The following is a 6,291-nucleotide window of genomic DNA, read 5'->3' as shown; positions in this document are numbered from 1 at the left end:
CATCCTCTGTAACTCCTCTTGGGTATTTTTGCCATAATTATGAAAAGGGTAGTGAAGAAATAGCATCAGCCTTTAAAAAGAGAGGGAGAAGAAGAGACATGATTAACAGCAGTTCTTATAATTGTCTAAGAGAGATCACAGGTATTTTAAGTTTCACTTTAATATTCAACATATAGGCACAGAGATTTAGCTCAGGAGCTCAAGCACTTGTCTGGTAAGTGCAAAGTCATGAATTTAATCCCTGGTACCAACATACATACATACATACATATATATATATATATATTAGCTTATAAGAAGAGTCTTGATTGATTGTGAAATACAGAAATTACAGAATTTATAGCCAGGCATGGTAACACACACCTACAATCCCCACATTCTGTGAGGCTCAGGCAGGAGGATCCAAAACTCAAACCAGTCTGTACAATTGAGGGACTGACAAGACCCAGTCTCAGAATAAAAATGAGGATGTAGCTCGGTGTGAGAGTTTTGGGTTCCTTCTCTACTACTGGATAAGAAATGATGCCAGCTTTAGTATCTGAAATCAGTGTGTTAAACTTCAGATAGACACAGCTACAAGCAAAATACCAATAATGAGGAGACGATGCTATCAGCCATTACTGAAAACACTTTTCTAAGCCAGGCTTGGTAGCGGATTCCTATGATGCCAGCAGGCTGGAAGGCTGAGGCAGGTGGATCCAAAGTTCAAGCCCAACCTGGTAATTTAGGGAGAACTCTGCCAAAATAAACAATTTTTACAAGGTTTGGAAATGAAAGAATCTTGCCCTAGGCCGGACACTGTAGCTGGGAGGAGGCTTGGAGGGGGAACCAGGAGGCTCTCTCTTCCCTGCCCCTAGGAATTTACCTGTGGCACGAAATGAATACCAATGGGCTACCTGCGCATCCCTAATGCCCCTCAGGCACCACCCCAGACCTAAGCTATGGCCCCACACCAGGAGTCTGGCAGAGACAATGCCAGACCCCGGAGGGTCAGGGGGTCTCTTCCTGCATCCTGAGAATAAAGGTCATTTATATTCCATGCTTCTTTCCAATTCTATCAGGAAATGCAGCTCCGTGTGAAGGTGCTGCTCAGTCTCCACCAGAGAACATTCGTGATCCCGTTAAGTCATTCCTGTGAGTGCAATCACAGTGTGACCCTCTCGGGCACTGCTTCTGAGTAGACACTTGTACTTCCCACATTCCAACATCACACAATTGATTCTGTGGGCATCAGTCGTCAGGTGTCCCACAGCCTCAGGTCCAGCCCCGGATGGATTAGTGAAAATGTATTCAGCATTGACCTTCTGCACGCTCCTGAGCTCCCACCATTCTACCTAGCACTGAGTCATAAACCACCCAGACTCCAGCCAAACCTGAATCTTTCGCTAGCCTGCCTGTCACAGCACTCACCCATTAAATACGTGTCTCTGCCTTTTATTCCATCCTCTCACCCCTAACACAGACAATTCCAGGAAGCAAAAGCAGAATGACAAGCTCAGACTTCACAGCAGCCCTGTGAACCACGCACATGTGGCTCAGTGCATGCGCAGAGCCTGCTGTCTTGGCATTTGGAGCCAGGTTCCTGTGGCATCGCCCAGCCACGGGGTGCACAGAGGAGCTGGGGGGCCCTGCATGCCATGGGGAGGGAGACGCAACACCCCAGTGGCAGCTTGGCTGAGGCTTTTTTGCATGGCTGGCCAGCGCACTGACACAGAGGTAGATATATAGAGAGATAGACAGACAGACAGACAGACAGACAGGTAGACAGATAGTCGATAGATAATAGATTTGTTTAGTCTGGCTGTGAGCTTTAATACATTCATTTGTACACAAGATTTTAGCTTTGAGTTTTCTTATGAAAAACAAACTGAATTTAATATCTGAGATTAAAATTGAATTTAATATCTAACATTCAGCAACGAGATACTCTCAGAAGAGACTGGGACTTTTTAGTGCTGTGCTCTCCCCTGGACATACTTGCATCTGCAGTGTCGGATTTAGATGTTTGTGAAGAATCATGAAAACAAAAGCCAGGAGATGCATACACGTATACACACATACATGAATACACACATACACACAGGCATGCACACACACATACTCACAAACATGCACACACGCATACATGCATACTCACATGCATACACACATACACACAGGCATACACACATACACACAGACACACACACATATATGCATACACACGTATGTACATAAAACACATAACATACATGAATATAGAGGCATACAGGCATACAGGCATATGCACATATATACAAGCATAAACACATGCATACATGCATACACACATACAGGCACACACATGCACATACACAAATGCACTCGTACACATGAAAATACACACATACAGTCATACACAAACACACGCACACACACATGCATGCACATGCACATACACACATACAGATGTACACTTAAATGCATATATGCACATATGCATACCCGCATACGCTTGCACACACATGCACACATACATACATATGCGCATACACCTGTGCATACACAGGCATACACACATACACACGCATACATGCATACATGCACACACACATAGATACAAGCATATGCATGCACATACATGCAAACATGCACACACATACACACATACACACATGTATACATGCATACTCATACACACATACATGCATACATTTTGTTTTGTTGTCTGTTTCTGCTTGGACTTCCTGTGATTTCAGCAGAAGCCCACACAAGATGGACATTGCACTCAGAGGCCAAAAGCTGGTGGTCAGTGAACCTTTGTCCCAGTACACTGGTGCTTGGCAAGCTCCAGAGGCGCCCAACTGAGCGCCACCGCAGTAAAGTGTTGATTGAGGGATTATGCAATACTTGGTGCAGTTATTTTTGGTACAGGGGTAAGTTTGCATTGGGTGCTTCATTTAAAATGGATCTTTTTAAGGCTTCAAGTCTTGGACACAAAAAAATAGCCACACACAGAAAGCAAAACTGAAAACAGACGGTGGGAGATTCTTCTAAGATGCCTGCCAGAGTCATCTAGAGTGACTGGGCCCCACGGGAAAGCATTACGTATTCTGTGTAGTGAGTGGTGTGTGTCACATGTCACTGCCAGTCTGCGCTGTGTCACAAGCCACAGAAGTGTCACTCAACTTGGTTAAACTGAAAGCAAAGTTTCTTGAAGAGAAATCAAAGAAACTTTCCCAGAGTGTTAATTTTTGCAACTATCTTTCTAAAACAAATCAGCCGCATGCTGCCAGCTTTCAAATTGCACTGCGCATAGCAAAACAGGGCAAGCCCCTGTCGAGATGATGGGGATTTTATCAAAATGGCCCTGCTGTCTGGGAGTAATTCCCTTTTTCATGATTTCCCAAATAAGGATAAAACTACACAGCACCTCGCTGAGAACGCACTTCGCAGAAATCCTGTTAAAGATCGAGTCCTGCTCACGGCACTGATGATAGCAGCTCGGCACCGCCTGCAAGAGGAGGCCTGTTACTCCATGTGACTAGGTGAGAGCACAGATCTAAGTAACCATGTAAGCCTGGCAGAGATTCCGCGTTTTGCTCTTGGTGACATGATGAGAGAAGAGCTGGCGAAACTGGCGTCACTGTCTGGAAGAACACAACGGATAGACATATGCAGTGCTGTGACGGAGGGTTTTTTGTCACAAAACAAAAGACCAGAAAAATTGGCCTCAATGACTGGTTCTTTGTTAAAGAAGCAAAACCTCCAGTCAGCCTGTTTCACTGTCTTATACCCCAAGAGGCACCAAAGAGCAGCAAAACACTACACGGCATCCTCAGAGAGTCACAAAACTGGGGAATCATACTATGGCTCCTGCTCTTAATTTTTGACAGTTTTAAGCACTTTTTGCTGAGGTTTGGCCCAGTGCTGTGTCTAAGTACATAATATCTGGTGGCTGAGCAGAGGGTGAGACCTGGAGAGAGACGCAGCCTGTCCGAATAAAATTAGACTGTTGGTAAGTTACAAGGAGCAGGAACCCCACCTCTCACTGACGCAGCTTGGCAGCATGTCTTTTACGAATTTCCCACTATACATCAGTGTGCCGAACTAGAACTACAAGGGGTGGGGGAAACAGCAGTTTTCAAAGTGGGCAGCTGAAGTATTTTTCCAATCTAAAAATGCATTTAGAAAATTCTACAACATTCACAGGCAATCCCATAGGTCATAAAGAAATCTATGTGGCATTAAGCATCGCAGCAGCTGCACATGAGAATTTCAGTAACAGATTTTCAACAGTTCCATCATGGGGACCACCCTGGGTTTTATCTCTAGATAAAACCAGATTTGGAGGAGAAGTTGATCTTTCCTGCCTACACTGGTTAGATTTTGGAAATCTGGAAATGCAGCCATGGGAATCTCAAGAAAGCCGTATCTGGAAAAATAAATTCTATGAGCTGTGTGAGAAGACAGAGTATGAACGGGTGACAGAGGACAGCACAGCTGGTAGCTTCCAAAATGAAATCTGTGAAGTGTGGAATCCTCTGCCAGACGATGTGAAGCCAATGAAAGCCTTTGGGCTGCTCCCACTTGATTTGGAACTTCTTATCTGTGCGAACCGCTGTTTTATGCTTCAAATGATACCAAATCTGATGTAAGAAATAGACTAACAGATGACCTCCAGCTAAAGAAAGATGGGCAGAGTTTGACCAGTTATCAGCATGCAAAGGACAGCAAAGGTCACGTGAATGGTGCCAAAGCACGCCAAATGTGAACTTCTGCTTTTTAATAAAAAGCAGTTTGGTTTACTGAAGGCTGTTGCTTTTCTTTTAAGAAAAAAGACGTTAATGTGTACGTGGTTTTTACTGAAACAAACTCAATTTAGGTTTAAGTGCAGTGTTGGCACTTTACAATAAATAAGTGGGTTTGGGTTAGTTTGAACACTTGTCTCTAAGAGGTTCACCATGGCTGATCTGATGAATGGTTGGTCAATGAGGAGATGGGGCCAAGGGCCTCTGGCCTGAGTGGAGTCTCTAACCGTCCAGCTTCAGGGTTCTCAACAATCTCTCCTGTACTCAGCACTGAGAGGGAAGCCCAGCATCTCTGTTTCAGGCCTGCAACAGGTAGAGCTCAGAAGAGCTCAGTGAGCAGCATATCCCCTGATGCGGCCCGTCAGGCTGTTCAGTTGGGTTCTGTTCCACTCACTTACACATAGCTGCCTGCTGAGTCTCGTGCAAGTCTTCCCTCAGCATCTGACTTCAAGAAAAGACACAGTGACCCAAATAATGTTTCTCAATCTTGTATAAAATGGCCGTTTTTCTTTGTAGTACCAGTGGTTGAACCCAGAGCCTTTGCACTGAGGGAGAGCCAGAGCTCTTGTATTTATTTATTATTATTTAACTTTGAGACAAGTTCTCCCTAAGTCGCAAAGTTGCACAGGCTGGGCTCCACATTGAGGGCCTCCTGTCTCAGCCTCGCAGAGTGTTTTGGATTGAAGGCCTATAGCACCAAGCCCTGCTAATAGTTTTCTTTTAAAAAAAATCAAAAACCATTTACCATGAATTTATATTCTTGAATAAAGTATTAATTAAAGCTATAGAGGAAAATAAGGCTTTCTTACAGAACTAGGTATCATGGAATTATAAGAGGGGTAAGATTAAGTAGTCTATTCTTTCTCTAAATCATTAAATTTGAGCCAGACTGGGTGAGGTAGTGCACACCTGTAATTGTAGCAGTTTAGGAGGTCGAAACAGGAGGATCATATATGTGAGTCTCACCAGGGCAACTTCATGAGATCTTACCTCAACACAAAAAATGCCAAGGGTAGAGGCATAACTCAGAGGGGAACATATTTTATAGCCAAAAAGTGAAGCCACAGGCTCAAGCTCAAGGACTTCACTGCTCTTGCCATGGGCCTCACTATGCAGAAGAGGCTGGGTTGACAGCAATGTGGAATGATGCTTTGGGAAACAGCTACTTGGCAATGGCTTATGGGGCTGGGGTAAGGCTCTCTAAGAGGCTGTATGTGCTTTGAATCAGCCTCCATTCTATGGCACTGAGTCTCCTGTAACCAGGATTCTCGGGCCCAGGAGTCGAGGGGTGGAAGCAAGAATGGTGCTGCTCATTGTAACGTGCAGTGACCCAGGAGCAAAATGGTGGCTTCCTGTTGCTGAGACCTGAGGCTCTGCTGGTTCAGAAGTCTCACTTCCAGAGTGGGGAAGGCTACACCGGGAAGCACTGCAAAGATACCATTCCACTGGAGGCTAAGACTCCCACCGCCCAGTCATTCTGGTCTCCTCGTGCCTCTGAGGAGTATCTCAGCTAGGAGTCCAT

This window comes from Cavia porcellus, unplaced genomic scaffold (genome assembly GCF_034190915.1).
Source record: "Cavia porcellus strain 051 isolate PalLab524CR breed Dunkin Hartley unplaced genomic scaffold, mCavPor4.1 scaffold_13, whole genome shotgun sequence".
NCBI classification, from domain to species: Eukaryota; Metazoa; Chordata; class Mammalia; order Rodentia; family Caviidae; genus Cavia; species Cavia porcellus.
This window is presented reverse-complemented; position numbering follows the sequence as displayed.